General features: G+C 43.6%; 1 protein-coding gene across 4 annotated transcripts in view; it reads right to left on the bottom strand.

The window, feature by feature from the left end:
* Positions 1 to 20,224, bottom strand: part of ME3 (malic enzyme 3) — a 202,890-nt gene that overhangs the window by 168,224 nt on the left and 14,442 nt on the right. The window lies entirely within an intron of this gene.

The raw sequence follows: 20,224 nt of genomic DNA, 5'->3' as shown, positions 1-20,224 counted from the left end.
ATTGTTTATGAAAACATAGCTTGTTGCACTGAGTGATTAGATTTTATTAATTGATTAAAAGGGAAACCGAATGAGTAGACATCTGTGACATATACCACTCTTCTTTCTTTCTCTGTTATTTCCCTTTGATTCCTCTGGTCTTCTATTCTGCCATCAGATGGTGGGAGAAAAAGAACAGACAGGCTGTTCTGAGGACCAGATCACACTGTCTCGTGGACAGTCGTCAGGACGTTGGCTTGACTCTGAGAGGAACAGTATCACAAAAGGCACAGAGAAAAGAGGAAGTGTTGCCTGGGAGCCCTGCAGGTATCTGGACTATGTTGTGGAGAAGAGATGAGGCCAGAGAGGTAGACAGAAGTCAGCAGGTGATGTGCTTGGGGGCAAGAATGTTGTCCTGAAGTGATGCAGTGCCATTTAATCATGTTCAAATTTGCTTTTTTCAGTACTTTGTTAAAGGAAATATCTTTCTTTAGTGTGCTCATTATAAGAAATCTAAATACTTAAACAGTATGTGGGATTAAAAAGTTCGAGAATCTTCATCCCCATTACCAAACTCATCACCAGACATTGACCATAGTTAACAATGGTTAACTATAGTTAACATAGTCTGAGAAAGCTTTGCTAGACAACCCAGCTCCCTGGCCTTGGAGACTATACGTACAGAGTCCAGTGAATATCCTCATACAGCATCCTCACAGACTGGGGAACTAAAGCATTTTGAATAAGACCATAAGGAATATCATTTGTTCAAAATACAGAAAACACTGGGTGGCGCCTATGGCTCAAAGGAGTAGGGCGCTGGCCCCATATACCTGAGGTGGCAAGTTCAAACCCAGCCCTGGCCAAAAAACCCCGCAAAATACAGAAAACAGTGATGTATTTAAAGTGCCTTAAGTACCTCATTAAGAACCCCATATATTAATGGCTGGCAAAGCATGAGTCCACCAACTCATGAGTGGGCAAAATATGGGCTTTGGAGTCAAACAGATCTGGGATTGAACTCCAGCTCTACCAGGTGACTGTTGGCTTAACTTCCTGTGACTCAGATTCCTTCTCTGTTTATTCAATGACTTAACAAATATTTATCAAGAGCCTACTATGTGCCAGAACTTGTGCCAGGTGTGGGAGATCCAACAGTCAGCAGAAAGAGATTCAGATCCTGCCTACATGAAGCCAGTGTGATGAAAGAGCTGGACATTGCGTCAGGATTCACCGATAAATGTAAAACTGAAACTGAGAGGCTTCACAGTGTGGTGTTAAGAACACAGACCCTGAGATGAGAATGTCTGAGTTCAAGTTCTGCTTCTTCTACTTTCTAACTAAGGGTAACCTTGGGTATGGTGCCTCATTGCTCTGTGCCTCAGCTTCATCATCTACGAAATGGGGGTAACGTGAGTGTCCTCATCTGCAGGGTCTCTATGAGGATGAAATCTTGAAAAGCACTTAGCCCTGTGCTGCTGCTGGCCCACAATGCCATGTGCTTGTTACTATTTTTGTAATTGTATTACATGATATGGAGAAAAGATACGTGGTGCAATAAGGATATGACGGAGGGCACGGACCACATTGGGGAATGTTCATATATGGTTCTTGTGCCAGTTGTTAAATTTTGTCTCTGCTCCAATCTACTCCTCCATCATCTGTACTGTGACGTTGGGTCCAGAATCCTGTAAACCACGTTATTAGTCTGCAAACTGCCTTTATAGTTGGCTCTGCAGAGTGGGTACTAGGCTAGAAGAGAGAGAAGGCACCAGCTCCCGTCTGTCTACTTCCTGAGTGATTTCTGGGGATTCCTGTACCCATCAGTGGGACCCAGGGAATGCTTCTTCACCTGGTGGCAGCAGCTCCTTCCTGTGGCAGCAGGTCACAGTGCATCGAGTTTTTACTATTTGTAAAAGCAGCCTCTTTGCATCCCACCGAGGAGACACCAACGGGCTGCTGCCTCCTCCTGAGCCTGGGCCTCTTCTCTAAGTATCTACATTTTAATAATTCCAGCTTTTGGTTCTATAGACCCAGAGGTGGTAAGTGCTTCCTACAGTTGCTATCCCAATGTTACCTTAAAGTAGAAGTTGTCAAACTTTGTTCTGCAAAATGCCAGACAGTAAGTATTTCAAACGCCACAGGCCACATGAGATCTGTGTTGCATTTTTTCCCTAACAACTTGTACAAATGTAGAAACCCTTCTTACCTCATCAGTACGACAAAACACGTTCACAAAGTGAACTGGCCCGTGGGCTATAGTTTGCCAACCCCAGCTTAGAATTTTCTTCTTTCTATGACCCAGTTAACAACTTTGCCCTTATTTAATAATTTGCTATGTGATAGCCCCTCTGTTTCAGATAACTGGTGAGCTTTCTGTCTCCTGCTTAGACTCTGATATATTTGCTTTGGGATGTGAAAGAGTTGGAAGTAAGGAAAGGACTGTCAGGAATTTCAGGGTGGGAAGTGGCCAGAGGGTGTTCCCGAGGAGGGAAGGGGGTATGAATGCTCCGTAGTGAGAGGGAGCAGCTCACTCAAGATCCGCTGTGGTCAGTGTGGGGCCAGCCTCTGTAAGACCTTGGAGGAGATGTTAGATATTTAGTTTCCTATTCTAAAAGTTCTGGAGAGCCAAGAAGAGCCTTAAGCAGATGGTTTATAGGTTCATGTTTGTATTTTGAAAATGCCTTCATAGGTAAAAGAGTGATGCAAAGATTAAACGATCTAAAATTTATAAAACAACTTATATAAGTCTAATAGATGCCCCGAAATTCTCAATTTCCCACTTTTCTCCCCTGTTTTGCCTTTGCGGTTTTAGACTTTGGAAGGAAAGCTTTTTCAAACAGTGAAAGTCTCTCGTGCCATATGCCTACAAATATTAAGTGTATTATTTCTTTATTCTGGCCTTGCCAAGACCACAAATATAATTTTTCAATCAGACTCACAGTGAAATCACCAAGGTTCTGAGAATCATGTACACAGCCATTTGGCAGGGACATTCTTGGCAGCTTTTCTGCTGACTCGTGAAGCCCGCCCCGCTTTCTTTACTCTGAAAGATTTAGTATCAACCTCAAAATCACAACCCTCAGGACCTTTACGGCCGTTCCACCAAGGCCCTTCTCACTCGCAGATTCACTGTGCTGCAGAAGCCTGTGTCCCTGAACCAAAGGAAAAGCACAGGAGGCTGAACGTGGGGCCAGAGGGCTGTGGACTTGCAAGGAACGGGTGGCTTCAGTTACGCCGTGCATAAGCACATTCCCAATTTCAGACATGAAAGCAGAATGTCTTCTGGAATGAATTAACATAAAATTTATGATGCCCCCGCCTCCAGCTAGAGCACCCCCACCCCATGTTCGTTTGGCACATGCCAGGTCCTGTGCCATGCAGCCTGAGAGACTGGGAAGAATAACAACAGGTCCAGCTCTCTGGCCCCTCACCCCTGTGCAAATGGTTTAATGGGGAAGATGGTAGATATCTTTTGGGTGCTGCCATCTCAAACATCTAAGGAGCTTATAATCTATCTGGAAAGCTAAGATTTATGTACACAAAATAATTACAAGCTAGTATGTAAGAAAGAGTCAATCTTTTGGCTCCACAATGACTGACTAGTTGGAATGGCAGTTTGGCTCCTACTCTCAGCTCAAAGCTATTGTCTGCCTCTGTCCCCAGCCTCCTCCCAACCCTGCTGTGGCTGCTGGAGCCTCTTTGGCACCCAGCAGATGTTTCAGAAGCTCCAGCCCCATATTCTCAGACATGCTTTCTGTCTTTCCAATGCAATGGTTCCCAATTTTGGCTGCATATTTGTATTGCTTGCAGAGATTTTAAAAATTCTGATGCCCAGGCCAATTTACTCAGAATCTGTAGAGGTGGGACCTGTCACTAGTATTTTTTTTTTAATTCCTTAAATGATAGTGAAGTGCAGTCAAGGCTGTGAATCAGTGTGGATCTGCCCCTGAACTTATAGACTGTTTGATAATAGGGCCTGATTTCCAGATATCAATCTTACCTGGAAGTGCTTAATAATTTTTTTTAGGGGGGGGTTCACCTTAGAAACTCAGCTTCTTTTTAGGCAAATGGTTAGGTAACCACATCAGGAAATAGAAATGCAGAATTTAGATTCATACAGACCAAGGGTTCAACCTCTCCACTGTGTTGGCCTTGAGTCAGTCAGTGATGGGACCCCAGAACTTCAGTTTGACAGTCCTACTAACAATAAAATCTGAAAGGCTAAAGGAAAGACTTCACGTGGAGAGAAGGTGAATAAGGTGAATTCACTGGTGAATAAGGGATTAAAAAGTCAAAGACAAGGGAGGTGACTGTGGCTGTCATCTGACTGTCCTCAAGCATGGAGCAAGTCTTTCTCAGTGTCTTGCAGTAACAAGGCCAGTTGGATAGGCCCTGCAGAGAGAGACCTGGCAGTCACACGCACACCCCTTGCTCCTGAGAGAGCTGACTGGTGATACAGAGAATTCAACGGGCCTGACTGATGATTTGTCTTTGGAGGAAAAAAAGCTCAGCCTGGAAACTGGAGTCCTACTATCTTTCTCACCGGGTCATGAGAACATTTAGCATCTCAAGTTCAGTTCCCTGAACTTGTATTCCTTTGTCATAACATTCAGAGCAGCTGGACTATTCCCAGAGGCATGGCTTTGTCTGTGGGGTTCAAAACGCATTACAAGGAAAAAATATAGGGCCTGTACTCATTTATTTGTTTTCTTAAAGACGGCCTTAAGAAAAAGCCACATTTTTTAGAAATTGAAGAACAATCTCTTCAGCTGATGAAAGAAGGTTGACTAAATGTCAAACTTTGGACAAGACCCTCCCCCTCCCCCTTGGGTAAAAGACAACATATTCTCTCATGAGGAACTGGTATACTGGTTACAACTTCCCTCATCACTTGCAGCCTTAGACACTACATAAAAATAAAACCACTTAGAGATTCCCTTTCCAATAGGAAACATATCAGCATCTACACTGTCTTCCAATATTAAAGTCAGTTTCTACAGTCTTGGTGCTCCAGTGATTGTTTCTATGGCTTGGTGCTCCAGTGATTGTTTCCAGAAGTCTTGGGTACCTTCTACGCCACTGGTGCTCCAGTGATTGTTTCCAAAGAGTGGCCCTCCAGACATAGCCCAGGGGTTTCTAAGCAATCATTCTTTTCTCCTGAGGCAACTTATAGAACTTACCATATTGGCCAGGCTTACCACCTACCCACTGCTTCCAGGCACCTCCCTGGACAGCACTGATGAGTGAGAAATTATCATTAAAACTGGATGTGAACAACAGTCTAAATTTGAACTGTTGCGGCTTAATTCTGATACATCTGCACCGTGACAATGAGATGGTATGACGCATACAGAAGAGGAAACAGAGTCAGAATACTGTCTCCATGAGCACTGGCTTCAGAACTTCAGAATGCCAGGAACCGGCAGTCACTTACTTGGCATCAGTAATAAAGGTCTAAATCCCCTGATGAACCTTTCTTTGCTCTGATCTGTTTTACATACAGGATTTCCCAAAAGAGTTCTTTTGAAGAGTCGAGTTCAAGGCCATGCTAATAGCATACGAACAAAAGGCTTAAGTTACTGCCATTATCAATAAAGGGAAAAAGAACAACAGCAGACATATGGATTTCTGATCACAAGGCCTCAACTGACAACATTCGTTTAAAGCATTTTGCAAATGCAAGTGGACTTCGCAGGCCCCTACCCCAGTGAACTCTCTGGTGACTTAAGCTGGACACCCCAGTGGGTCTGGTTTCCAGGGCCTCTCTTGTGTCCCTCATAAAGTCATACATTGTGCTGTCTCTGGGTTTTTTATGAAACAGATCGCTGGGAATGTGTTCCTGGCCTTTTCTTTGCTATGGAGAACAGTTTAAACAGCCCCTTGGTGCTTTACACGCACGCTTCCAAGCCCAAAAGCAACATTATAATTTTAGGTAAAAACCAAACCCCCTGCACTGTTTGCCTCAAACAAGTCCAGATGCCAAGAGAAATCAACAGGATGAAGCAGATTTGATCAAATCAGGCCTGTGGCCTGGAGAAAACACACTCCTTGGCATCTTCTCGGAATACTAACCTCCACCATTTCTCCTCAGAAACTGTGTCAGCCTTTGAATAATTATGCTAATAACTGTGAGTAGTATGTTAGAGACCCCCATCAGGAATTTGTCAGCACTGGGAAGCAGTGCAGGCTTGGGAGGGTGCCATGGCTAACCAGGAGGCCTGAGGGGGACTGGTCTGGGACCACCCAGGACCCAGAAAGGAGCAGGGTGAGGGGCGGCAGGTAAGGTTAGAAGCCTCACTTCCAACCAAGGTGGCAGGGATGGCGGGAAGGGCATGCATGTGGGAGAGGCTGGGGCAGAAGGGCTGACTGAGTCACAGACCAGCCCCTGGAGACAGGAGGTTGGAGGCACAGCTGGATGGGGGAAGGATGCTGTGTACTGATTTGCATGTGTTGGGTTGAATAAAATGCTTAACAAAGCAGTCAGAAAATCATGCTCATAGAGCTCGACTGGGGGAGATGAAGCCACTCACTGAAGGTCACCCAGCCAGTAAATGACAGACCTTGGATATGAACACTGGATTTCTAGTTCTAAAGCCAGGTGTTCTCAATCCCCGTGTCTGTATGTCAATATCTTGGTGGAATGTGACTCATTAAAGGAAATAGATTAGAGACCTATGTCAGGATTTTCCAAAGGTAAGCTCAGTCCACCTACAAAATTGCCTTTAACTCATAGGCAGCGAAAATGTGTAAAAAGTCAGAGACACTCATGATAGGGAAACTGTGGCCATGAAGGGGTTAGTGGTGCCCGAATCCAAATGAATCTCAGAATCTCCTTGATGCACTTTAAAATTTTTTTCCAGTTCCTTCCCAGATCTACTAAATCATACTATCTGGTACAGGTTTCCTCAGGTAATCCTGATGCATCAAGAACTCCTGGCACAATAAAGATAATCTGAGAGAAAGTCTTAAAAATAACGGTGGTAATAATAATAGGCACTGCACATCTGCGCTTCCTCTATGCCAGGCACTGTCTGAGAGATGGCTATAAATTATTTCATTGCATATGTATTGCAGAAGATTGCAGACGAAGAAACCACAGCTCACAGAGGCTGAGTCCATTGTCCATGGACACACAGTGGCTGCAGTTCCAGCTCAGGCCTGCCTGACTCCAAGGCCTGCCGCTGAGGTGGATAAGTGATGTGTTCAAGGGATGTGATACTGACAGCAAGAGCGCCCAGCCTGAGCGGAAGGCTTCTCCTGGGAAAGCAGTTACACCAGGGCTTCACAGTTTGCTGAGACAGTAAACAGGGGAGCTAAGAAGGTGAAACTAACTGCCAAGTGGCCCTGTGAGGAGCAGGCTATGCTAAGCTGTGTATCTGGGACTAGCTTTCGTGCCTGCTTCTGGTTGTTCCTGATACCACGGCCAAGTAGATTTATCCTTTCACTAACCAGCGTTCCTGGAAAAGAACATGGACTTAGAATCAGTCCTTAGGGTTCCAGTCCTGACTCTACTGCTTACCATCCTCCTTCCCTTCAGAAATCAGTTTCTACATCTGCAAAATGAGGAGCTGTCCTGTACCCCAGCCTAAGGCTCCTTCCAGCCCCAAGTGCACCAGTGCTCTGTGCCAAAGAGCTGAACAGACCTATGACAACCTGGTCACTCACTGTGAAGGAAGATACTGAGGAGGTCACAGGGGTAGAACTGCCCTCCAGGAGACAAGGTGGGCCCAAGTGATGAGCGTGAAGGTAAAGGCAGGTGGTTTCCATCAAGGTCACACATGGTATATTGTACAGCCACATGAATCCCTCCTGGGCCCCCATGGCAGCCCTGGCCCTGGGTCAGGGCTGCATTGACAGGAAGCATAAGGTGAGGAAGGGCTTTCAGAGTTTGCAGCCCTCAACCCTGTCATTTATGAGTCAGTCACCACAGCTAAAGGGCAGCACTTAGTCACTGTCCTGAGCACCACACGAGCCCCAATGCCCAAGGACACAGAGTCAGGACGTTGAGGGTTCCCACAGTAAAATGCTGTGGTCTCTGATATGAATTTCAGTAATGACCCTTAGTCACCATCCAGCACTGTGTGGCTTGCCTGAGGGTTTGGTTTCTTATTCACTGGCCACAAAGTCTCCCCTCTGCAAAGTCTAAAGCCACTTTATGCCAGTCAGCTTGTTGACACACCAGAGAGATGTGACCAAGCACATAAGCACAGTAACAGATTGAAAGTTAGTCACTTCCACTGGCCAGGCACTATCCTGAGAGCTTTGCCTGTGTTAGCTCATTTAATCCTCATTATAGCACGTGAAACACGCTATCACTGACCTTCCTGTAAAGATGAGGAAGCCAAGCACAACATACTTACATAATTCCCCCAAGGTACCACAGTTTGGGGAGGCAAAGCCAAAATTTGAACCAAAATAATGCTGATCATAGAGCCCCTGCTGTTAAATGCCACATTCCACTGTCTATATTAAAATAACAAGACATAAGGGGGCATGGGAAAGAGACATGAAGAGAAATGAGAAGTGGCTAGACCAGGATATTGAGACTTGATTGCTACAGGACAAAGAGGAGTGAGAGATAGAGGTACTTGCAAAGATGTCTGGGCTGCAAGTCTAGGTTGATCTCAAACCCAAAGGCGTGCTCCTCTCCAGGCCAGAGGGCAATAGAGGCTAGTGCGGCAGGCACCCAAAGAGGAAAAGAGCATATCCGTCAGATGCAATCATGAAGCATCTACTGTGGGCCTCAGGCTTTCTAGGCACAAAAGAAGATCAGGGAGTTATCCCAGTGATGCTATGAAGTTACATGTCCCCTCTGGATGGGGAACCTGGGCTCAGAACACTTAAATGACTGACCCACCTTCCGTGGCAGAGCTGATTCTGTGGAGTCCAGATGGGAAGATAAACAGAATTTCCTTCTTATGCTGATTCTTCCTTGACCTTGGTATGTTCCATGAATTCAGTCTCCAAGTCTCTCCCAAAATACACCCCTCTCCTTCTATTCCAAGAAATAGCCATCTTGGACGTGAAGAAAGGATAAAAAGGAAGAGGAAGAGAAGGGGGAAAGAGGTGGGAAACCCATGAGAAGTGTTCAGGGAAGTATTTACCTGGTCAGTCAGAAGCAATGCCCTATTTAAATAGCCCTCCCAATGAACCAGGGTGCATGGGGCTGGAGCCCAGGTATATGCCGCTCCACAGGAGCCGGGACTGTCTTCTCACTCTTGACTCCTAGCAGCCTGAGCAGCCATGAGGTTCCAGCCTGCCTCCTGATGTCTGGACAGTGAGGGATGCTAATGACCAGCACGCCCGTGGGGCAGCCTCTAAAACCCCAGACTTCTAATCAGATCATGAGATGGTCTGTCTTACCTATAACTCACTAACTTACCTGTCTTTCAGCAAAGATGTGGGCTTGGATTTGAAATAAATTATCAGGGCTCCAAAAAAAAAAACCAAACCAAAGAAAACCATTATCCAAAAAACAAAGAATGACTGGTAGCATTTTAGTCCCATACCTGAGGCATTGACTACTAGGCCCGATGTCTCAAGTTAGAGACAGGATCACATTCACATGCTGTGAAATGGTTCTGGGGGTTTTTTGTTCTGTGTTTTATTCTGAAAAAATGAGGGCATAGATAGTGGCTGGTTTGTCCATTGTCTTCTCCCTGGGAAACCTTGAGGCAGGTTTTTTTCAATACTATCCTTGGCTTTTCAAGACAAACTGAAACTGTAATTGATGATAAGAAAAAATAAAAGATAATTTAAACACAATTCTCCATTTTTATTAACTTGCTATCATGAGACAGAAAAGAAAACCCTCCAGTATTTATTGTTGAGGGGTGAGATTTTATCTTTGCTCCATTCTAGATGTTACCAGGTACTGTTAAAAATTAGAAACTTCCTATGGGCTTGAGGTAGGAAAGCTTTGCAGGTAAACTTAATATGGCTCCCAAACTGGGCTCCGTTGGTGACTGGCCCAACACTCCTCTTGTTTAGTCTTCCTCCTCTTCCACCTCTTTGTTATGCATAACATTATGTTAACATTATTAACATTAACATATAATGCATAACATTAAATATCGCCAGGTTGAGGGCTGCTATGTACTGAATGTTTGTCCCTTCAAAATTCATATGTCAAAGCCCTCAACTCCAGTGTGATGATATTTGGAAGTAAGGTTGTTAGGGATAATTAGGTCACAAAGGTTGGGCCCTCATGGCAGTATTGTGGTCCTTATTAAAAAAAGAAGAGGCACCAGAAATCTCTCTATTCATATCCATGGAAGAAAGGCCATGTGAGGACACAGTGGGAGATGGCTATCTGCAAACCAGAAAGAGGGCCTTCACCTTAGGTGGCACCCTAATCTTGCACTTTCAGCCTCCAGAAGTGTGAGATATAAGCCACCCAGTCTATAGTATTATGGAAGCCTGCTATGGATAGAAATTTCATGTACTGGAAACTTAATTCTTATTTTAACAGGATTATAAGGTGGGACCTTTAAGAGGTGATCAGAGCCTTCAAGAATGGATTAATGTCTGATTGAGGCAGTAGGTTAGTTATCACAGGAGTGAGTTCCTGATTAAAGAATGGGTCCCGCGTGATTTCCTGCCTCTGTCTTATGTGCTTGCTTGCCTTTCTGCCACATCCTGATACAGCACAAAGATCATTGCTAGATGCCAGAGCCCTGCTCTTGGACTTCTCAGCCTCTAGAACTGTGAGAAATAATTTTTTTCTTCGTAAATTACCCAGCCTATAGCATTCTTTCAGAGCAGCAGAAAATAGACTAAAACATAACCTGAGATAACTAAAATAAGGGCTTTACAGATTATAAAGAACCTATATTATTTCCCAGGACAACTCATGAAGTTGTTATACTCATCTAGCAGATGAGGAAACAGATGAATTGAGGGTAAGGAACAAGCACAATCTGTTTTAATGGCAAAGCCAGGATTGGAACTCTGGTCTTTTGGCTTTATTTTTCTGTAGCCCTGATTCTTTTGGGGCTGCTTTGTTTAACCCAGTCCCCCATGTCCTAGGAAGGCTTGGGCTAACTGTCAGGTAGAGATGGTGGAGACCACTTACCAGCCTAAACCTTGGCCCTCACAGAACCTTGAAGTTTCTGAGGAGTTGAAGGACTAGGAGGTGGGTCAGTGTAGCAGTTAAGAGTGTTGGGAGTAGGGATGTCTAGCCTGAGACTTTCTGGGTTAAATACCCTTAAGATATTAGGGATGCCTATTAGAGTTTCTGTGCCTCAGAGTTTTTTTTAACCAATAAAATGGGATCAATAATAGTAGATGCCCCTTTGGGCTTTTATAAAGTGTAAAATGAGATAAGGCTGTGAAGTGCCTTTAGGACACTGCCTGGCATAGAGTAAACACTTGGGATCAAGGTCATTGCCTGGGCTAAAGAACAGTGGCTAAGCATTGTCCCACCATTGCAGCCAATGCTGCTTCAAGAAGAAGCATCATCCCAGTGAAATTCTAGAGTGAGAACACTCCCAAACTCAGACACACATAACAACCTGCAAAGCATTGAACAGCCATCATCCCTTGCTTACTCCCCTAATAATCCTGTGAGATTTCAGATGGGGACAACGAGATTCAGAGAGAACAAAGCAGTCAAGTATAAATTTTGGAATCAGAACTGTATTTGGACCCTGGCTTTTCTATTTGTTGCACGTGTGATCTTGGGCAAGTTACTTAACTTCTCAAATCCTTGGTTTCTTCATCCTAAAAAAATTGATAATTGACTACCTAAAAGAGTGGTATGAGAGAGTGAAATGAGAAAGTGTGAAATGAGATCCCTTAAAAAGTTAGTTTTGCTTTTTCTTAAGTGCTTTGGTCATAGTTACACAACTGCTGCTAAGCAGTAAAGTGAGATCTAGAAAATCCAGACTTTAGGGTGCTGTGAGGTCACAGGAGTGGATACACAGAAAGAGTAAGAAACCAACGATCTGGACAGGGGTGTCTTAAGGAATTTCTGTTTGTCTACCATCATTCTTATGTCTATATAAAAAGTAAAAGGAGTATAAAATGATGTAAAAAAAAAAAAAGAACAAATCAGTAATAGTGCCTATATGTCCAGAACTTGGGTTTCAAGACTAACAGTGGCTAGGTCTCCTCTATAACTAATACCTGTATGTATACATTTAGTGAGTCTTCATTAACTCAGTCAATTAATGTACATCAAGAAGCATCTGCTGTGTGTGAAGGGCCAAGCCTTAGGGCAACAGAAACTGATAGAATAGTCACTGTCCTTGGGGATGCTATTACAATGGCTACAGTAAAAATGAAAGAAAAAAAATCATCACAGGAATGTGACAAGGGCCATGGCGGTGGAATGAACACAGAGACTCCAGGGGAAACCTCACGATTTGACTGAAGCTGTCAAGAAAGATTTTCAGAAAAAATAATGTTGGAGCTGTCAGAGCTGAGAGAAGCAAAGGAATAGGAAGCAAGCAGACGTGGGATGAGAAAGAGCCTTGTGTGCCCTCGCACGAGTTCAGGGCTACTGGACACCGGGCACAGACGGGGATGTTGGGATGATCATGCTGGATTGAATCTCCCCGTGAGAAGAGTCTTATATATTGTGTTAAGAAATGTGAACTCAGGGTGGCACCTGTGGCTCAGTGGGAAGGGTGCTGGCCACATATACTCAGGGTGGTGGGTTCAAACCCAGCACTGGCCAAACTGCAACAACAACAAAAACAACAAAAAGTGTGAACTCTGTACTATATATAGGTGGGGGGAAGCTGCCACAGAAATCTTTTATAGAAAAGGAGTTCATGGCTCAGCGCCTGTGGCTCAACCGGCTAAGGCGCCAGCCACGTACACCTAAGGTGGTGGGTTCGAATCCCCAGCCCGGACCCGCCAAACAACAATGACGGACCCGCCAAACAACAATGACGGCTGCAACCAAAAAATAGCCGGGCGTTGTGGCGGGCGCCTGTGGTCCCAGCTACTTGGGAGGCAGAGGCAGGAGACTCGCTTGAGCCCAGGAGTTGGAGGTTGCTGTGAGCTGTAATGCCACGGCACTCTACCCAGGGGGACAGCTTGAGGCTCTGTCTCAAAAAAAAAAAAAAAAAAAAAAGAAAAGGAGTTCACACTTAAAACTTTCCTCTGGATAGGGCACAGTGGCTCACACCTATAAACCTCACACTCTGGAAGGCCGAGATGGGTGGATTGCCTGAGCTCAGAAGTTCAAAACCAGCCTGAAAAAGACTGAGACCTCATCTCTAAAAAAACAGCCAGGCATTGTGGTGGGCACCCGTAGTCCCAGCTAGATGGGAGGCTGAAGCAAGAGGATCACTTCGGCCTAAGAGTTTGGGGTTGTTGTGAGGGCTGATACCATAGCATTCTACTGAGGGTGAGAAAGTAAGACTCTGTCTCAAAAAAAAAATTAAAATTAATAAATAAAATTTTCCTCTGGTAGAGATGAAGTAGAAATTAGACCAGGAGGTAGAAGAAATTGGAGATAAGGAAATCAATATAAAGACCATAGAATTGTGCAGATGAGATCCTGAACTACACACACACAAAAATAGTCACTGATGACAACAGGGCCTGAGTTTAAAACATAGAAATAATATGTATATGAATTTGTGTGCAAAATATGAATACAGGTGTGTGCGCACACACAAAAAGCAGGTGCTGTCTTTACTATGATACCTCGGCACAGATCCCATCTAGTTCCCCACAGAAACCCCCCAGACCCGGCTCTCCCTCCCCTTTTATTGCCTTAGACATGTGCACCCTCTTACTTCTCTGCCGTGGTGAACCCAAATGGCTTCTTATTTCAAACTAACCTCAAACCCAGAGTTTAAGGTGGTTGAGTACTGCCCGTGAGGTTGTGGTACTGGAAACTTCCTCCCAAATGATGTTAAGTACAGGGAGCAGAGCCTGCCTGGACACACACAGCACACCCAGGGCTGGGCAGCTCCAGAGCAGCACAGTTGGGTTCCTGTCTGTAATCAGACCTTAAATTAACACAGCAATTACTGCTGTCAAGGGAAATGGAAATCAGCATTTACTATTGACTTTCATAAACAAATGCCCAAAACAAAAAACTCACCACCCAGAGCACACACTTAAATAAATAAGTAGTACTTAACGTGTCTTTGTTAATATAAATAAGCTTTTACTCAAAACAGGATGAAACTCTGGGGAGGGTGGGGTGCAGGTGAAGGACACATTATCTTTCAAGTTTCTGAAACTCTTACAAATATGAAGTCCATGTTAGTGAAAGGATAAGAAAGCTAACTAGCACATACTGGGGGCCAATATGCGTACTGCATTAAGCAATCCCTTTATATAGCTCGATTACCTTTTTTTTTATCCTCAAATCAGCCGGAGGAGGTTTCAACTGCTATCTTCTTTTCCATGAATAGGAAACTTCAGGAAAGAAAGATCAAGTAGCCATCCCAAGATCACACAGCTAGTAACAGCTGGATCAAGATTCAGACCCAGTTCCCTGGAGTTCCTAAGCCTGAGCTCCTTCTATCGCCCACCCTGCTTATCTCCTTATCAAAATGTGAACCACTGTACTATCAAACCCGGCTGGAAAGCCCTCTGGCAGTCAGTATCTAGTGTACCTTCCCTGTCTCTGGAGAATGTTAGATTGGAAGGAGCCTTAGAAGTGATCGGCTTCAATCCTCCAGAAACAGAAGACAAGTCCCTAGTCCCATGGCTGAGAAGTAGGGCCCCTCAGTCTGTAATTAGCGTCCTCTCTCTTCCTGGACAGTGCACGTCTCGCTACATTAGGCTGAGGTCTCTGTCTCAAGAGTTAATGGTTCCCCCCCAAAGTTTACTGCTGTTGTTTTTGCTTTAATAGTGAGATTTCTATTCCTGCCTGAGACTAAAAAGAAGCTAGGCGAGTAATGCCTTTTCCTTCAGCAGATTTACTCAATGAAAATGCATGAGCCGAGTCTCCCTAATGTACATAATCTGCTTCCACAAGATCCTACAAGAGAATGAATAAGGAGTGATTAAATCACAACAAAATGGTTTTGTTTACAATTAGTGCTCAGTTTCTTGAAACACAAACCTCCCACCCAAATATTTACCCCAAGGATAAACATCTCCCCCACACGTGGCCATAACCAGTTCCTGCTGGCACAGAGGCATACATCTAAGCATCCGTATCCAGGATGTAAATGACACCTTCCAAAACAAGGGCTCAGAGGACACCGTGTAGCTGCCTGTCCTAGAATCCTGAACCTGAGCTTCCTATGGGGTCTGGATTCGAAGATAATTTTCTCTCAAAGGAGAAAAAAAACTATAAACTCAGTTATGTTGATCTCAGTGATGTCTTGAACAGACAGCCCTTCAATTTTCTATAAACTGAGGTGCTAAAGAGAAGAAAAATGAAGCTCCACTTTGAAGTGGAAAATTCCAAGGTGAAAGAAACCTGAATATCCTTTCAAATTAAGTTATAAACATAGCTCCATAGCTTTCTCTAAGGGTGATGTGATTAAACAAGGGGCAGATCATTGGGACATAGTCTGCCTACTATGTTTGGCATTAGTGGGTAAAGAAGCAGGGTAAAGTTAGGTGGTGGGAGAGAACTGAGTGAATGGGCATCAGAACCCACCTCTGCTGATTTGATCTCAACATCTACTGTTGAGCAGAGACCGTGGATATGAAGCCAGAATTGACCTTAGTCACCTATAGGTTTTTGCCCCAGCTCCTACCATTCCCCTACTAGTAAGAAGAGGGTACAATCAAATGATAGCCATTTGAGAAAAATTTGATATAGGGAAAAGAGACAACACAAACAAGACTGCATGACAGTTTTTTGATGCTTAGGCCAATTTCTTCAAGGGCATCTTCTGGTACATTGAATCCTGCAGCAGGAAAGCTCCAGCTTGCTGGAGATCCACAGACATTAGCTGCTGACACAAAAGGCCACCACCACACAGAAAGCAAGCAAGCAAGCTAGCACGGGGTTTCCCAGAGCTAGGAGGCCTCTGGGTCTCATTCCTGTGGACCTCAGTGGCCCTGAAGTCCTTCTAGCGACAGATGTGCAGGCCCACTGCCAGGGGCTGCAGGGGTGAGGGGTTGTGACCACAGTGTTTAGCTAACACCTTCAGCACATGACTCACACCCGCTCAAACCTCACTTGGGACCACAAATTCTCACACTGTCAGGGCAGGCCTGCCTGGTTTGATTTTCTTAAGGAGCTGCTTACTTCTTTAATAGGTGCCAAGATGTACTCAGCAGTCACTCATTCCAATCCCGAACTATCTCCCTCTGCCTGTTGCAGACCCCCACCCTCATTCTTCCCTCTTTACCTCTCTTCCTGTCTGCCATGTTATACCTTCAATTATGTTCTCTACCATGATACACAATCCAGTTTTTCTTGGTTTCTACCACTGGTCCACCTCTCCAGTCAGGTCCTGTTCTCTCCTTCTTGGTCCTGCGTTTCTACCACTGATACACCCAGGATATGTACGCACCCTAAGCCAGTGGTTCTCAACCTTCTTAATGCCATGACCCTTTACTACAGTTCCTCATATTGTGGTGATCCCCAACCATAAAATTATTTTCATTGCTGTAATTTTATGGTTGGGTGCCACCACAACAGGAGGAACTGTAGTAAAGGGTCATGGAATTAGGAAGGTTGAGAACCACTGCGAAGCCTACCTAGCCCCCAGGATCTTACCTCCTGGGGAACGTTGCCCTTATCTCATCTCCTCAGAGAGAAATATGGGGAAGAAGGTGTTTCTAGTTTCCCAGAGGCCAACATCATCATGTTCAACAACAAGGGAGCCAGTAAGCACATGCACTCGTGAACGATGTAAAAAACTGGAATGCATAATACATACATCTATACTTAATTAAGTATAGTTTTTAGTAACCCTATGCAATTATCTGGGCTATATCATGTCCTGAGCCCAACTAAGAAAAGAGAAAATAGCAAAACTCTTTTTCTAACTCACTTGGAAAGGAAAATAACAATGCAATAGCAAAACAAACAAAATAACCTCAAGACTGAAATGGAATTATAATACAAAAATTAAAGAAAAGTACCACAGACAAGGTTATTTGACCAAAGATGCTAATGTAGTATTTCTTCTGTGTGGGCTTATGGGAACTGCACTTCAGAGGCAAAGCCAATGAAATAAATGCTTCCCTGTGGAAAGTAAGGACCCAAGAGTCCCTCAGATCTATAAACCATCAGCTAAATGGATGCAAATGTGTTTACAGCCTGCCCTTCTTTGAAGCTACAATATTATGAAATGTTTATAGTACTAGACCCTATTATAAAAATTTGCTCTTTTGAAGAGGAAGTGAATTAAAGATAACCACTATAGTTATACAGAGTAAGTTACATAAGATCAAAGACTTGGAAAACTCATAGTGTAAAACCAAAAATCTTTTACAATTGTGTAAGAATTTTAAGTTACTAGCCTCCTCTCAATTTTTCATTCTGAAAAACTTGCTTTCTTCCTGGACTTTCTATAATTTCTGTAGCTTCATGGTCAGAGTCATGCTATATGACAGACGACCTTGCCCAGATGATACCAAAAACAAAGTATGAAAAACAAGAGTTGGTTTATGATGGTATTCTTGTTCCTAATTCTACTAAAAATTCACTTCTTTTTAAACATATTTAAACAGCATTTTACTTAGACAAGTGGCTGATACTGGGTCAAATTAGCCAAGAAAATCATTCCTGCAGGCTTCCGATTTTCTATTTTTATTCTCCAGGAATCATGGTTCATAAAGACAAACTAGGACTTGGCAAAGAGAAAAGCAAGCTAAAAGTCAGTCCAGTGGAGAAAGTGACAACACTTTGACCATAGAGGGCCAAATCTGTGAAAGGTTCATTTCATAGGAATTCCCAATCTTTGTTTTTATTCCATTCAAGTCTTCTTAAAAAAAAAAAAAGAAAGAAAAGAAGAAAAAAAGAAATGGAGGAAGAAAACATTCATTGAGAAAGCATACTTTCCAAATTATGAATAGTATTTACATTTTTCATATAAAATTATTATTTTTCCATTGGTCTGAGAAAAAGAAGAAAATCTTTTGAATCGTTACAGGTGTTTATTAGAATAGAGTCTTACCCATATCTCTGTGATGTCTTTAGGACACCAGTTACTGCATGGGAGGCCAGGCAATGTCCCCATAATGACAAAATACCAGCTAACACAATCATGTATTCAACAATTATAACCATGGTGTTGCTTTGTGAGAACAGACCAAGAATAAGAATGGTCATTCAGATAAAGATACCAATACTCACAATAAACTGCTTAAAACAAATGGCTCAAGTCTGTAATTCCTCACATTTTTACCAGTCCCAAAGTCTTCTTTCAGGAATTTCATGTCTTGAAAAACCTTCAGCCAGGCGAGGACTCATATCTGTAATCGTAGCTGGTTACAGGGATTGCTTGATCTCAGGAGTTCAAGACCAGCCTGAGTGAGAATGGGGCCCCATCTGTACTAAAAATAGAAAAACTAGCTGCCATAGTGGTACATGCCTGCAGTTCCAGCTACTTGGGAGGCTGAGGCAAAAGGATCTCTTGAGCCCCAGAGTTTCAGGTTGCTGTGAGGTATGATGCTGCCATGGCACTCTACCCAGGGTGATAGAGTAAAACTCTGTCTTAAAAAAAAAAAAAAAAAAGACAAGAAAAGAAAAGAAAAAGAGAAAACCTTTGCATGTATTGATAATTTATTTTCCAATGTCTGCAACACACCTAACTGCTAACAGAACTTTTGATCATACATGAGATAACCGTATTAGTGGTTTTATTCTTTTTAATTCTAGGTGAAAATAAAGATGTGTTATCTTGGTTAAGCTGTATAAATGCATGATAGATAAATAAAAGGTAGGTTTTTTGAATATTGACAATAGCTCATGAACTCCTATTACTGCTATGGAGCTCGGAACTCTGGGAAGCCTTCTTTCTGCTTCCTTCAGCCTCTCACATCCGTGTTTGCCTCACCACTGGTTATGTCGGGTCTTGCTAGGCTGAAATCCTTCTTACTTACTCTCCCTGAATCTGTTCTTGTCTCCTACCTGGGGCCAGATGGTCTATCTTAAGCTCAAATACCATGCTGTCACTTTTCAGTGTTCCTTCACCTTCACCTAGGACCCAGGCGGCACTCTATACCCAGGCAAAGAGGAGACCAATCCCCCACCCCATGTCCTGTTCTTCAGCCCCACCATTCCACACCTTGGGTCCTCCATTCAGAACCCCCCACCATTCCTGCAGAACCATACAGTTTGGCTGTATCTACTTGGAACATCTTTCCTCTATCTTGTCTGCCCAGTGAATGCCTATATATTTTTAGGTCTTAGTCCTAACATACCAAGAAAAAGAAGTAGTCACCTCGGGAAAGAGGTCAGAGCAACTTTCCTTTTTACTTTATGCAAAACGTCATTTATGTAGTGTAACATAAAGATCAAAGGTCATCTACCTTAAAAACTTTCCTACCTTTCTCCCCACCAATGTCAAAATTACTTGGACAAATGATTAATGCTATCCTTTTAATATAATATAAAACCTATCATACTGCTTTCCATTTATGTGCTTGCAAGTCCGTTTCTTCTTTGTACTCTGAGTTCTTTGAGAGCAAGGACGATGAACCCAGCTCAGTGCCTGGAACACATTAGGTGCTCAATATGTGTTTGTTGAATAAATCAGTGAATGGTCTCAAGGAATCTGGAATTGCGGTTTGCTCATACCCCTGACTGTCTGGGAGACCACGGGCAACTCAGTCCTCTGGGCTGCGGTGTCCTCTCCTACAAAACAAAGGAAATAGCTTCTGTCTCATAAGGTTCATGTGGGGATCAGATGAGATGGCTGATCGGGGAGCCCTTCACAAAGGGAAAACACAAACATTCCATTTCCTTATCATGAGGGGTCTGCTGAGGAAGGATGGAAAGTAGTTGTAGTAAGCAGTGCTGGTGACTGTGGGGTGACGCAGGGGGAGGGAATAGAGACGGAGTCCTGGCAAACCCCAAGAAGAACACAGGAGATAATCCAGGCTATTCTGTTTCCTTTTTAAAAAAATTTAATAGATTTAGGGGGTACAAGTTGAATCTCATTACATGTATATATTGTATAGTGGTGAAGTCTGGGCTTTTAGTGTACTCATCACCTGAATAGTGCACATTGAACACCGATTTTTCATCCCTCACCTGTTCTGTCTTACCTTCAACTCCATTTCCCATATAAGCACTCTGCCTCTCCCCTGACCTGCATCTCACCTCCTCCTCCTGCTCCGGTGACTGCACTGGCCTCTG

This window comes from Otolemur garnettii, unplaced genomic scaffold (genome assembly GCF_000181295.1).
Source record: "Otolemur garnettii isolate 467f Iridium unplaced genomic scaffold, OtoGar3 scaffold00001, whole genome shotgun sequence".
Taxonomy (NCBI): domain Eukaryota; kingdom Metazoa; phylum Chordata; class Mammalia; order Primates; family Galagidae; genus Otolemur; species Otolemur garnettii.
This window is presented reverse-complemented; position numbering and strand designations above follow the sequence as displayed.